This window comes from Poecilia latipinna, unplaced genomic scaffold (genome assembly GCF_001443285.1).
Source record: "Poecilia latipinna isolate Pla-1442-1.1 unplaced genomic scaffold, P_latipinna-1.0 Scaffold1733, whole genome shotgun sequence".
NCBI classification, from domain to species: Eukaryota; Metazoa; Chordata; class Actinopteri; order Cyprinodontiformes; family Poeciliidae; genus Poecilia; species Poecilia latipinna.
The window spans coordinates 43,800-58,225 of record NW_015114349.1 but is presented as its reverse complement, the minus strand read 5'-3'; the positions used below and the strand labels follow the sequence as shown (position 1 = coordinate 58,225).

The 14,426-nt window shown below is 38.3% G+C and overlaps 1 protein-coding gene across 3 annotated transcripts in view; it reads right to left on the bottom strand.

The window, feature by feature from the left end:
• lamb2l (laminin, beta 2-like) overlaps positions 1-11,448 on the bottom strand; it is a 54,166-nt gene extending 42,718 nt beyond the window's left edge. Inside the window, exons 1-2 of one of the 3 annotated variants that reach the window (XM_015060646.1) lie at positions 11,380-11,448; positions 11,269-11,306 (exon numbers count right to left, since the gene is read on the bottom strand). The gene's annotated coding sequence lies outside the window, so the exon portion shown is untranslated. Of the gene's footprint in view, positions 1-812; positions 1,065-6,923; positions 6,990-11,268 lie in introns of those variants that run through there. The other 2 variants (XM_015060647.1, XM_015060648.1) reach the window with 2 other exon arrangements.
• Between the last annotated feature and the right edge of the window lie 2,978 nt (positions 11,449-14,426).

The window sequence follows — 14,426 nt, the reverse complement described above, 5'->3', positions numbered from 1 at the left end:
AATGGTTGCCATGGAGACTAAAGGATTTCTCAAATATGAATGAAGGGAACAACGCAACATTCCATGTATGGTTTTGATGAGGGAATAACAATGTAGCACGATGTAAAGCTCAACAAAGTCTGTTTAACATATTACTGCACCTTTCAACTAATTTGAACTGAACTAAATTGAAGAAAGACATAAAACTATATTTTACTCATGACCAATGAAGAGACATCAATTCTGATCTCGAGCAACAGCAAATTACAATGTATTCTATATTAGCCTTATGTCTAAAATGCAGTAATTACTTCATAGGGTGTTTTATAAAACTTAAACTTTCCTGATTGTGAAACAAAGTAGACCACTCTTTAATTAGTGTGACACTGTTGTAAACTCTGCCTTCCCTCCTGCTAAACACACTGTGAGTGAACTGTATCGGGATGACAGAACCTGTCTGTGATAATAGGCACCAGGGGCTCCAGGGCCATAATCCCATTATGATATCTCCATGTTTCTATAATTCCTTTAATTAAACAGCAGAGATTATTCAAGATATACCATTTGATATAACTGCACAAGCCAGCAACTAAGAAACTGAAGTAAAAAAACAACAACAAAAACAGTTGCTCTGTGAAAGCACTATTGTTAAATTTTAACAGCTACATTGTTAAAAGTTCACAGATTAACTCCACGTGATGTAAAGGAGTGGCGACAGCACAGGGTCACGTTTTAACCCTGAACCCACAGCATCAAGCTGCAGAGAAGACAGGAATATGGAAGGTTTAGCAGATCTCCAGATAAGCATCAGCAACGAGTGAGACCATACTCACATGACGCCGGGTCACCCCACTCTGCCCTGTGTGGTCAGGAGCTCTCCCTGTGTCTCTGCAGCCCACCGTCTCTTCAGACTATGGTCTAGCAGTGCACGTGTGCAGGTCCTGGAACCCGGCATGCGTGCATTTACGCGTGCATGAACATGTGCCCCAGAATGTGTAAAACAAACTTCAGAGCATAACTTGTGGCAGCAATGTAAAAACAGAGGGAATGCCGCTGGCCAATGGGAGCACAGGGTACCGGACGGGACCCCCTTCATTCGTCTCCTCCCAAAACTAACTCCCCCTGCCCCCCCAGGCTTGTCACTGGGGCACAGGCGGTGAATGGGCGGCTATTCTTATTCTAATTTCTCTGTCAGTCTCTGGACCATTGCCTGAAAGAGGGGAACGGTCTCCAGGCCTTTGGAATGCACCACCCTTTTCTTCTGGACACTCAGGGAGAGCAAGGCAGAGGAGGCTTGAGAAAAACAGAGAGGAAGTTAAAGGAAGAGAGGAACAGAGAATAAAAGGAGGAGGGGAAACTAAAAGCAAAACTAGAATTAGAGAAGATAAAAAGAAGAGTTACACTTCTGAGGGCAAGGAAGGTGAGCCTCAGCCACAGTCTCAAGTCTTTTGGAACTTCCAACAGGTTTTACATTTGGCTGCATCCATTGTCCATTTACAACTCTGACCAGGTTCCAACAAGAAAAGTATTTCCTCAGCATGATGCTGCCAACATCATGAGTCATTGCAGGAATGGTTTGTTCAGGTTTGATATACAGTGTTACTTAACTAGTGTTTGCATAAGTTTAGGTAGCATTTTGTATGTTCGGTGCCAAAAATCATCCATAAAATTGTTCAAACCTAATGCAGGTTTGGATTTCAAATATGTTTTTATTCAACTGTTTCTGATAGGAAATATAAAAAAAATAATATAAATTAGGTAATAAATGCAGTTGAAACCAGATATTAATGTACCAAAAAGACACACACATTTTTTTCACTGACTGAAGTTATATTAGGTCAAACCCCTGTAGTTATAGGTCAGTTAGAATTACCTAAATTATTTCAATTTGCTAAATGTCAGAAAACTTGCCGAGAGCAAATTTTTTAGAGATTTCTTGTAACTTTCCTTGAATTTAAATATTTACATACATTTGGTGAGCATTAAGAATAACTGTCTTTTAAACTGTATGCCTTGGGTCAAACCTTCTTGGTTCTCTCCCACAAACCTCTGATAGGTTAAGCGACACATTGCAGTTAACTGGAAGAAAACCTGCACAGCTGATGGAGCTGTGCATCAGCAAACACTGGATGCACACGTGTGTTTGCTGGGTAGTCTGAAGGAGCTGAGTGGGGGAGACGTGGGGAAGGGCTGCTCTGTGAGGCAGAAGCTCTGAGTCTGCAGCTCTAAGGAGGAGCTTCACCTTGAAGGCGGAGCTAGGTCCACCCAGGTGTTTGTCACAGCTGAACAGTTGCCATGGGAGATTAAAGGATTTCTCAAGCATGCATAAAATAATCAAGGCAACACTCCTGGTATATTTTTTATAACATGATGTAAGGCTCAAAAAATTTGATTTTCCATAATACATCCATTTAGCAGATTGCTAACAGGTAGTTTTATCTATGCATTCTGCCACAACCGGCCCTTTGAAGACATTCATGATCTGGATTTGGCCCGAAATGAAAGTGAGTTTGACACCCCTGTCATAGAGGCTGAAATGCCTCCTTGCCATCACCTTAATCTTTAGCCCCATCCAAAGTCTTTATCAGTTGAAACTTAAGGTATGTGAGTTTAAGGAACAGCTGGCTGAATTCACGAGTCAAATGATTTTTGCTTAATTGTTCTTTGTCGCCGATATGTGGCTAAACCTCTTTCAACTGCTATTGAAGGTGCATTCACTTTCCTCAAAACAAAGTTAACCTGGACATCCAGTCTGAAAGCAAGGTCAGCTCTTCAGAAACGTCAGTAAGCCAGTTAGATAGTTGCTACCTCAAGCTACACAAAACAAATAGAATAAAGACTAAACACTCAAAAAATACATCACTTATTGTTCTCAACAGTTAGACTGGTTTTTTTTTAGCAAAAGCATTAAACAATTACAAAAAGTTGCTGCAGATCACCTGAGCTGTCTGATAAACACCAAATCTGTTGAGGACAACTATGTGACCTTGGTTAGATGAACTGATTGGATTGGTAGAGTGGTGCATGTTGGTGGACGTGTGCTTAGTGTATTGCAATATGTGTTGTTGCGATGCATCATGTTGTGGGTTATACAAGTCTCCGATTAAGCAGAGAACTGGGTAAAAAAAACGACAGGCGAGAACAAAGCAGCACATTCTGCTCTGTAGCAATGTGACCTTTGGCATCGATTAAAGTGGGACATGGAGGCTCAATGTGTCACTGAGCAAACACAGAGGAGGAGAGAGAAGCTGTCTACACAAGCTCTGCACATTAGCAGTGGAATTATCTCACTGTAGTGAAGTTTTATGTTTCAACAATATATCAGGTGACCTCAAAGGTAGTCTCAGGCCTTATTCAAAGACACTGCAGTAACAAATCTTAGGAGTTTTTAGTTGAGGGTTAAGCTGTATTTCAGGAATCCCCATCCATCCATTCATGAACTACACAGGTTATACCTGCAGGATCGTGGAGGGGCCGCTGCCTAACTACAGCAGTCAATGAGTGAGAAGTGAAGTAGGGCAGGAGAATCGGCTCTGTCGTCTATTGATGTTATTGGCGGATGTCGATTGTGCATCAGATTTACATGCAAATACAAAGATTCCAGTTCTGGAATTTTGTACGTAAAAAAAAAAAAAAAAAAAAAAAAAAAAAAAAAACAAGCAAATAAGTGCACAAATGTAACACCTTAATATCTATGTAAGTACCTAATCAAACGTAACTTGTTGAAGTCCCAGCCCTACATTTAAAGGGGCAGTATGATGTAAAATTGACTTTTTTGATCTGAGTTATAATGTTATTCCTTTATCAAAATCATACCTGCAGTGTTGCCTTGATTCTTTTATGCGTGTTTAAGAAATCTTTTAATCTCCATGGCAACCATTCAGCTGTGGAAAACGCCTTGGTGGATTGATCGCAGCCTTCTTCAAACATGCAGTTTCCAGCATTCAGAGCTTCTGCCTTACAGAGCAGCCACTCCCCTCTGCAACTCACCCCTTAAGCTCTTCAGCAGCAATTAGCAGAACGGCACATCTGCTGAGCTTATTGTACAAGCTACTTTTCAATTAAATTCTCGAGGAAGGGTAATAGAAGAGCCATGCGATGACTTCCTGAATGCAGAGAAAAGAGCAGAAGTTTCTAAAAGAGTCAGAGACCCAATTTCACAGCATTAATTACTTACTTTAATTTATTTTAATTCATATTTGATGTACACAGCATTTTATAACAAATCAAGGTAACATAGTTCCTTGATTGTGCAATAAAATGATTCTACGTACCTGGAAAATGCATAACACTGCCCCTTTAACACATTGGTCAAAAAATCCATCACAAAGAGGAAAAGACATGAACAAGTCACACCTAAATACAAGTGGCAGATATATGAAAAAAAAGTGCGGCAAGCCATTCTTTTTAACAGTTTGTTTTAAATTATGTCACAACAATGAACAAAATGTGTTGCTTTGAAAAGCAGCTCACCTGCTTCTGCACAGAATTAATGACCTTACTGACTGAACTCCAGTTATTATTGTGAACAACCCCGTTGCATAAATAAGTCATTTATTTGAAATCAGCAGCATACATGTCATAACGTTTTACAATGCCAACAAGTGTAATATTTGCAAAGTAAGAATATAACTTCTCATAAAAAAAAAGTGGTATTTCACTGCTAAACCTTTAATCAACAGAATAACATATAAAAGTATGGAAGATTACCCTTAATGTGCTAAGACATAAAAAATTACAAGAGCACCAGGTTTCATTCTGGGAACTTGAGCAAGCACTCAATCACACCAAGATAGAGCAAAAACCAGTTGAAGATTCAATGCCATAGTGGTGGCATCTGCAGACGCATCTACAGCGGGCTCAGACAAAGCAAGCTAATCTCAAGACTCTAGTCCAAACAAACCACAGGCACCACATCCATGAACAGCATAACCCGATAAGGCTGGCTCTGTGTGCGTCTCTCTCTCTCTCTGAGCTTGTCTTCAGAATTAGCAGATGAATGTCCTGAAAATACTGTGCAACTTCAGAAACTGTCAAGGTACGGTAAAACAAGGCTGGGCAGGAAGTGGTATCAGATCCTGCAGATGAGATCATACTGGAAGTTTGCTCCTTTTTTTTTTACAGGGAGATGACTTACTTCCCTGGAAAACTTTAGATTTTAAGTAAGGGTCTATATTCTCCACAATTAACACACAGACATTGATATTTCCAGTTGTTAACTGAATTATTTTGATAACGGTACATTCTACTTAAAAAGGCCAACTGTGATCATTTTGTCTTGGTTATTTAAAGGGGCAGCACATAGTGCCAGTCTGTAGCACAATCAAGTAACTATGTTAACTTCAATTGTGATAAAAATGTCATAAATATCAAATATAACTTCAAAGAATTTTGAATTCTTGATTTAACAACGTGAAATTGGGCCTATGTCGCTTTAAAAAAAATCCTGCTCTTTCTGAAGCTCTGCCTTCAGGAAGTCATCACAACATGGCTCCTCTATTAACCCTTTAACAGCATTTTTATCAGAGTTTTACTGAGAAGTATAATGAGTTCAGCAGATGTGCAGTTTCACCAGGTGTTTGCTAATTGCTTCTAGCTAGTCTGAAGGAACTGAGTTGGAGAGTTGTGGGTGAGGGCTGCTCTGTGAGGTGGTTGCTTGGAAGGTTGGAAACTGCAGCTCTGAGAAGCTGTGCACTCAGTTTACCCAAGCATTTTATATAGCTGAATGGTTGCCATGGAGATTAAAAGATTTCTCAAACTTGCATGAAAGAATGAAGGCAACACTCCCGATATGTTTTTGATGAGGGAGTAACACCATAACATGATGTAAAGCTCAAAAAGTCCATCTTACATACTGCCCCTTTAACAGTAAATTCCGGTATGCAGTGGCTCCTCTTTCTCACAGATACTGTGTGATGTCATCTCCAATTTTAATATTTCTTTATATTAGGAGCAATCAAATATTTAGAATGCTGTTAATTATTCTAAGCTAAAATCTCAATCAGCTGAAATACAATTCATCAGGTCAAAGTTTTGTAGAAATCAGATGTCAAAAATCGGACATCAAACTTCAATCGATGTATCTCTAATTAATGTTATAACCAGAGACATGATAACAGACATGTGCATCAGATGTGTGAATTCTGTTCAGTGACAATAAATGCTATCTATCTATCCACAACTATTATTGAATTGATGATCAAGAAATTTAGAGAAATACATGGTACAACATGTTGTACCGCTGCTTTCACTGTCCATAAAAAAAAAACCGAGAAAAAAAAAACTGAATGACAAACATAAGAGCTGGCATTCACTGAGGGCAATCACTTGAAGCAAATTAGGGGTTTCCAAGCAACAAAGAGTCATCTGGAGGTAAACAATAATATGAAGAAAACACAGCTATCCATCTTCTGGACTCAAGGGTTTTTACCCATCTTCACAACATCACAACTAAATCATCTTTTTTCCCCACTTCCAATTAAGAAAGCAATATAATTTTAGTGTGAATTATTTTTCTTTTAAATTAAAAGTACAATATTTTTAATAAAACCAACCAGAAAAGAACAAATGATTGTAGGTCTGAAAAACTGTTCCGCACATTTGTTTTCATAAAGCAGTCTCCTAACTTTCTGGGTCTCATGTTTTTCTGTGGGTCTACAAGTTGCTGTTAATATTACCAGCAATAATATCAACAACGTTAGACAGATAGTGAACAAAAAAAACAAAAACATTAGTCCCAACGTCAAAAAGATACACATTAACATCTTGCATGTCTCAAGTACACACACATTGCTACGTAACATGTACTGTTAAGTCAAACGCACGTAGTGCTACGAAGACAGGACACGTTTAACATTGTTAAATATTACACAAAAATATAAATAGCAGACAAACTTAATTATTTTCTGTCAAACAATATTTGAATACAATAACATACTACTTACGGACAAAGATACTTGAGGCTTGAAGAAAGGTTCAAACACTGTCTGCCACGTTGCAGGTCAAAAACGCTGGAATTTTAACGAAAACAAAACTTAACTTACATCCTGCCACAAGGGGGTAGTAAAACAACAGAAAATGAATACAAACGTCTCTAAGAAATCTTCTAAGTATCACAATACAAATTCCATGAGCCATTTCTCCTGCTTGTGCTAAGCTAACGTGCTTGCTTTGGTTGTATTTAACCAGAATACTCTGCACTTCCTGCTTTTGGAGCGGTCTCCGTCCGCTTGCCGATCACATGTGCATTCAAACCGCATCAAAGTTCACATCAATCCAACGGAGACCTAGGTTCGTAGGTGGACTAGAGTTCTGTTCTTTGGTCCACATCAGAGTTTGATTTCACATTCACACGAACTCCAAACAAACCAAATTTTCCAGAAGCGGCTTGAACAGGTCTGGTGTGAATGCACCCTAAGTCAAAAGTCACTGGAAGTTTTCTGGCCAAAATACTATGATTTTAAAAAGACAGCAAAACAAAAAACAAAAACAAAAAAAAAACAAAAAAAACAAAACAAAAAAAAAACATAGCAAATAAAACAAATTGTGTTTTGTACCAAATATTTTCAAATTAATAAGATATTATTTTTTATACATTTCATCCTAAAAAAATTATGTCTGTCTGCATCATCTCCATTTGTTGGAGGCATAAATTTGTTCTTGAACAGTGATTGTGAGGCACGTAAAATTATTCCAACGGTCACATATTGGCCCCCAAGTCACTCTTTGGACTCTCCTGGTTTAAGATGACATCTTTCAATGTAAAGGAGAAACAGCTTCAAACCAAGTTCACCGGCTGGATGAAGGAGATCCTCAACTTATCTGAGGCAGAGCCCAGCCTCCTTACAGAGGAAATTCATCTCAGATTTTTTGGAAACCTTTGTCCAAAATGAAGCTATTTTGGATAAAGATGGGCTAGTGAACCGTGAGCTTTGCCATGTTACTACTACAGAAAAAACAACTGAAAGAAACAAAAAAGGAGAAAATAAAAAGGGCGTCGACCACCCAAACACAGTGCAGCTAGATACATGTTTCAGTTTAGACAAAGTGCCGACAAGGAAAAAGATTTCCTTTAAACATCTTCCTAATCCTCTGCACACATCGGTGGATCACTTCCTCGGAGCCAAAGGAAATCCCATAATTCTGTTTGGATGGTTGCTTAATGTCTGCTGGCATCATATAGCCTAGAAGGGCTATGTAAGAGAATTTAAAGATTTCAGAAGGAGTTTAGTCTCTCACTGAGCTGTACACAGCCATTTCCCTTGGAACTTCAAAGAAAGAAAACTAGCATCTCCTTCCGCTACCTCACGCCCACAAGACTTACTCTATGCACACAGAAGAACTTTTACAGATTAACATACAGTATTTAGGAAAGATGTTCTGAAAGGAGGAGAATTTAGTGACAGGCTATAGACAAGATCACCACCAAGAAATTCTTAGTTATAATGCTTTCTCTTTGTATGAAACCAATCGTTTCAATAAACCTCCTCTTCTGCTACGCTACAGCTTTTTCATAATCGCAGAGCCTGTAATGAATGCTAGGCTAGTTAGCATAGCCACAGAGGACAAGTGGTTTTCCTGTAACAGCAAGTTGTTTCTCCGCCATTAGTACATTTAGCAGCATGTACTTGAGGTTGACTGACAGCACTAAGACCTAATAAACTCTGGATCTCATGGGAAAAGGGGCTGGTTTTTACCAGGCTAATGTGAAATAAACACAATAAAATATCACAATGCCAAAGAAGAAAAACAGCAGAAAAGCAGCTATTACTGCTCATCCCTCTGGGAGGTTTTGAAAAGCCATTTATAAACCATTTAAAAACAATCAAATTCCAAGACTCGTCTGGCATGAATTATGTTCATTGCACCCAAATGAACCACAAGACTTCTGGAACAATGCATTTTGAACAGATGAGACTAAAGTAAGATGTGGCCAAAATGAACAGCAGAAAATCCATCATATGAGCTAAAACACTTTAAACCTATCGTCCATTATGGTGGTGGAGGGATGGTGATTTGGGACTGTTTAGCATCAACATGACATGGACACATTTCAGTCATTGAGTCGACAACAAGCTCCTTTGTATACCAATGTATTCTAGAGGCAAATGTACGACCATTTGCCCTACAAGTAAAGCTCAGCCTAATTTAACATTGGCCCAGTCAAAGCCCAGGCCTGAAACAGACTGGGATACTGAGTTTGGATCTTAACAGAGCTGTGCAGTAGTAAATAAAAACATTTCAGAAACCATTTTTATTTATGAAACTTCCTTAGCTTTCATTATGTTATCTGTAAAACACATAAGAAAATATAGTCAAAACCCAGCCAACTGGTGGTCTACATATATTAAAAGCAGCCAGTCTGAAACATTTTCTGCTCATCTCCTGCACATGAGCAGTTGAACCGCTTCTCAACCTATCAGGGATCTAGGCTGGAGTTGATCGGAGCGGTAGGGTCACAAACCAGGTCCCTGAGCTGATTAAAGCCACACTAAGCCCTGCACAGCCACACAAGCATGCCTCACTACCCAGAGAACTTGGTGAAACGAATGAATAGTTGCAAGGTACAATATAACATTCTGTTAAAATAAATGATCTTTTCATTAAAAGGAGAATTTAAAATGTACACTAGTTGTACAGATAATTGCAGATAATGACTTGAAAGACAATAACTTGAAATAACTTTAAGACAGCAAATAACTGCTGTTTTATGTGGTAGGAATCTGTTTCAGCAACGTGACTCCATCTAGAGAGGCACAACCAAACACCAACATTTTGGTTTTTTAGTAACTCATTCAAGCAGAACATATTCCTGAAATTAGCTGGTACAAATGCTTTTTGATGGCTTATTAAAGAACTTTTTATTTCTTGTGGCAATGTTGAGGAGTTTCTCTGGTGATAAGGTGAGCAGAAGATGTTTGACGTTGCTGTAGCTGCAGATAATCCAGCTGCTGCTGCAAACACAGCAACAGGAAAGACAATTCAAAGGCTTCGTACACCTGAACAAATTGAGAACTATCTTGCTACATATTATAATGAAAAAAGACCTGATATATTTGATTTGTAGAGGTGGATGAAACATAATATTGCATTTAGGAGAACAAGCGGAGGCTCGATACAAGCTGTGCTTTTGAGGAAATGAAAGCATTCCTGATGTTTTTTGGGCTTCAAAAAGGTTTCACAAACTATCCTTAAAAGACAGCAAAATATTTACTTATTGTAAATAGGTTTTTTAATTATATATATATATATCAGTAAATCGATGACAAAGATGGTTTAATATGCATTGAACGGGCAATGCAGGTTGTGGAGAATACTGAACCGAGGTGGGTGTCAAGGATTCTTTCGCAGGTTTGTTGTGTTTGGTACCATGTTCTTTGCTTTTGATGATAATGGATCTGATGGTACTTTGGGGGGATCATCAGAGATTTAGTTTTGTTTTGTTTTTTCACAACCGAACCTTGATTCTGAACAACGCCTTGGTGTTCGTAGTGTTTGGTTAGTGGTGGTGTTCCAGCCTCTGGAGCCTATCTACTGACAGACTGCACACAGGTGGACTTCATTTCACCAAACATGTGACTTCTGAAGGTTGCACCAGAACTTTTTACAAGCTTCATACCTGAAGGGCTGAATATATATGCACATGCCAATTTTCAGCTTTTACTTTAAAAAAGTTTATACATCAATTGCCTTTTATGATTTTAATTCACCAACTTAGAATATTTTATGCAAATTCATCAAAAATCCATTTAAATACACCTTGTGACTTAGCAAAAGACAAAAAAGAGAGGTTGAATACTTCTGTAACTATTACTCAAAAATGCTTATAAAGGTGTGAAACGGAAAAATACAGCATATTTTATGATAATGAGCTATATCTCTCCTTGTTGAGATTATTCTATTAGTATGTACCACTTGTTGTCTTGCAGGATTTCACCCAGTGAGGTAAAATCTCTCTTTGCACAATCAATGCATCCCCACAAAAACACTCCAAATAAAATTCTCAGACTATGTGCTTTCATTTTATGGCTGTACTTGGGAGTTTTATTGTATTTGGTTATGATCTGAAGAAAAAGCTCAAAACATCCAGAGGTGTAAATACTTTAACCCCACCAGGAATGCAACTGATTTCTCTTCATGAAGACCCACAGTAAGAAGGTCTGAGCCGCAGACCCATTCTGCTCTTCCCAGCAGACTGTTCATGTTTTGTGCATGTTGTGTTTCCTGGATATCACACAGTAACAAACAATCTGACTGATAGAAAACTAAAACTAAAACCAGAAAACTCACCTGTTCTGCTGTGTGTTGGACTCCTCTGCATCAGACAGCTGCGCAAAAAGCACACACAGTCAAACTTTCTTTCTTTTTGCTTTTCTGTCTCTTACGCACACAGAAACTCACTTTGTTCCACACACTCCGACATGCCCCGTCCCGCCGCGGCAGCACGCCAGTGTGAGCTCAGTCTCCGGTTCCGCTGAGGAGGGCAAGGTGGAGGGCTGGGCCCCGACTGCAGGAGGAGGGCCCATCGGTTCGTCAGGTAGGCGCCACCCACGATCATGCCGAGCCCACTGATCTCAATCATCTGCAGAAATTCGTCAGTGCTCAACCAGAACCAGTCCCTACGCAGAGTATGGAGATAGTATGGAGATCTTTTTTTTTTTTTTTTTCATCTTTTGAACTTGAACTTGAGAGCAAAAAGATCAGAAAGCATTCACACAAAGAGTTTCAAAGATGACCTTTTACACGGAAATAGAAGGGAATGTTTTTATTCACCCATATATCTCAGTGGGGACGGGATTAATAATCACTACTGCAAATAACGTTCTCTTCCTGCTGGGGGCTCCGGAGCTGATGCCGCCCCTTGTGGTGGTCTAAGGATATAACAACTTCAATACAAACCCTGAATGATTAAGGGCTGAATTTTTTGAATGATTTTTGATTCAGTCACGAAGTTCGTTTCTAATAAGAAATGATTCTGAAAGACGATCAAACAATGTTTTATTGAAAAATAGTAAAAAAATATGGTAACTTAATTTTCATTTCATTGAGGGAAACTGATGGGGGATAAATTTGGATTAGACAAGCGAAATTTTTACACAGTAAACTTGCATCTGTCTGTTAATAGCTATAACCATTTAAAGCTGATTAAAGAAAGTAAAATTTTCACAATTTGCATCTGAATGCAAAAAAGGTCAGCTGTTGCACACAACCCTGCACCAGGCACAATTAAAACATATTACAAATACAATATTTTACTGTTTATAAAATTACAATGATTATAAATGTATTGATTTTTATATTAGAATATCCTATATTATTAAGGTGCTATTTACCACTTTCGATCAGATGACAATTATGTATTTACCTATAAGCATGGATATAGAAGAGTAAATTGATATAAACTACAGAAAGCTGTCAGTGACATAGGAAGAATGAAACAATTTGTGAGCCAATTAACTTAGTTTTCCAATTGTCATTAAAAGACTTCTACAAATACCCGTAGCATTGAGCATTTGCTTTTAGATTTGATCTGATTGGGTTCGTCTTCACACATGTTCAGATTATGTTGATCGTGTGTTCAACATAATCTGAGATGTCAGTGATCACAGCATTCAGCCCTTGGTTAGGTTTAGGTTAGGAGGATGTCTCGGCTCATCACGGAGAGGATTTGTACCCAGGGAATTATCAAGAGATGACGACAGTCTCAATCACTGAGCTCATTATGTGGAGCCAGCCAGCTCAGCTGATATCCTGTTTCTCTGTCCAACGGTCGCCTATAACATGAAAGGTTGCCTCCCTCACAAAAGGTCCCTGTGTATTTATGTGCTTCAAAGTCTGGTGGGTTTAGTTCTTGACTTACAAATAACCTGGCTGTTATTTACATTCAAAGGTAAATAAAAGTAGTAGTATGATTTAAAATACTCTTTTGGGAGGGGATGAGAAGAGGTTTTTCAACATATATTTGGAAAACTTTTTCAGTCTGATAACTGTGGTGTTAATGGTACGCATGGTTAAAAACTACAAATGGCCACCTGTGATGACGTCATAAAAGAGCGTCAGGCTCAGGTAGTCCAGGTGTGACGTTGATTGCTATGGGGATGCCCATGCTGGGAGTTTGGTGATTCTGAATAAACTAATCACGATGATACAGTCTGACTCAGCGCACTCTTTCAATAACACGACAATAACCACTTAACCCATCTGACAAACACTCAAGGACCACCTATCTTGAAATTCCCTGCAATAAAACAACATGTTAACACTACCTGAAATGAGACATTAAACATTTGAAATAAATCAGTCTGTATGTAATGAGTGAATATAGTTTTTGAATGAAATTACTAATTTAAATAAACTTTTTCATGATTTTGTAATTTTATGACCCTGCACCTGCAGCTGTATATTTGATCGTGCAGAATTCATTGTTTATACGGGCAAAAAGAAAAACTACCGGTAATTGCTCTCGGAGGCCCCCTGATGGCCGCGGAAGGTAACGCCTTACCGGGAGTATGAGTTGCCAAACCTCCAAAGTACAAAAGGAAGATAAATAAGCAAAATAATGTCGCAACAAAAGAACTTATCCCTCAGATACGGACAAAAGATAGAGGAAGAATGGAGAGAAAAATAGCCAAAATAAAGGTATGGTTTTGTGTCTCTTGGTAATGTAATGTTTGTCAAAAAGATATTTGTGGAGCTGCTAATAGAAAATTAGCTTAATGGTTACCTTGAACGGTCCAGTTCAACTGAGTTTTAACTTTAAATGAGTTTATTCTCTTGGTTGGCCCTATAAGTTTCTGAGGTTTTTTGGGGGCATGATTGATAATGTTTGATAATAATAAAACTTCTCAATTTCTGACATTATGTAGAAACATGTTTTTACATCAGGCTACTAGAATGATGTCAATGAGCTGTAGCTGGTGAAATGTTGCTTGCTGCTGAGTACAAGAATTGATATGGCTAAAATAAACATTTTTATAGCCTCTGCAGGAGCACTGTTAAAATTATTTGCCCAGTACCGGTCCACATTCTCAAGTGAGAAAGACTTCACCTAGTATAAATGTAATTTTTAGCAAGAAAATTTTTAGCAAGAATTTTAGCACAGTTTTAACTAAAACCCACAGAATAGCTCACATAACTCCTGTTTTGGCCTCTCTGCATTGGCTCCTGGTGTATTTTAGGACTAATTTTAAAATTTTGGTTTTGGGTGTGCTGTGGTGGCACAGGGGTTAAGCACAACCCACATATAAAACTTTTGGTCTTAACTTTTAAGGCAATTGATGATGAGGCTCCCAAATATACAGGACCTTCTCATAAAATTAGCATATTGTGATAAAGTTCATTATTTTCCATAATGTAATGATAAAAATTAAACTCATATATTTTAGATTAATTTCACACCAACTGAAATATTTCAGGTCTTTTATTGTTTCAATACTGATGATTTTGGC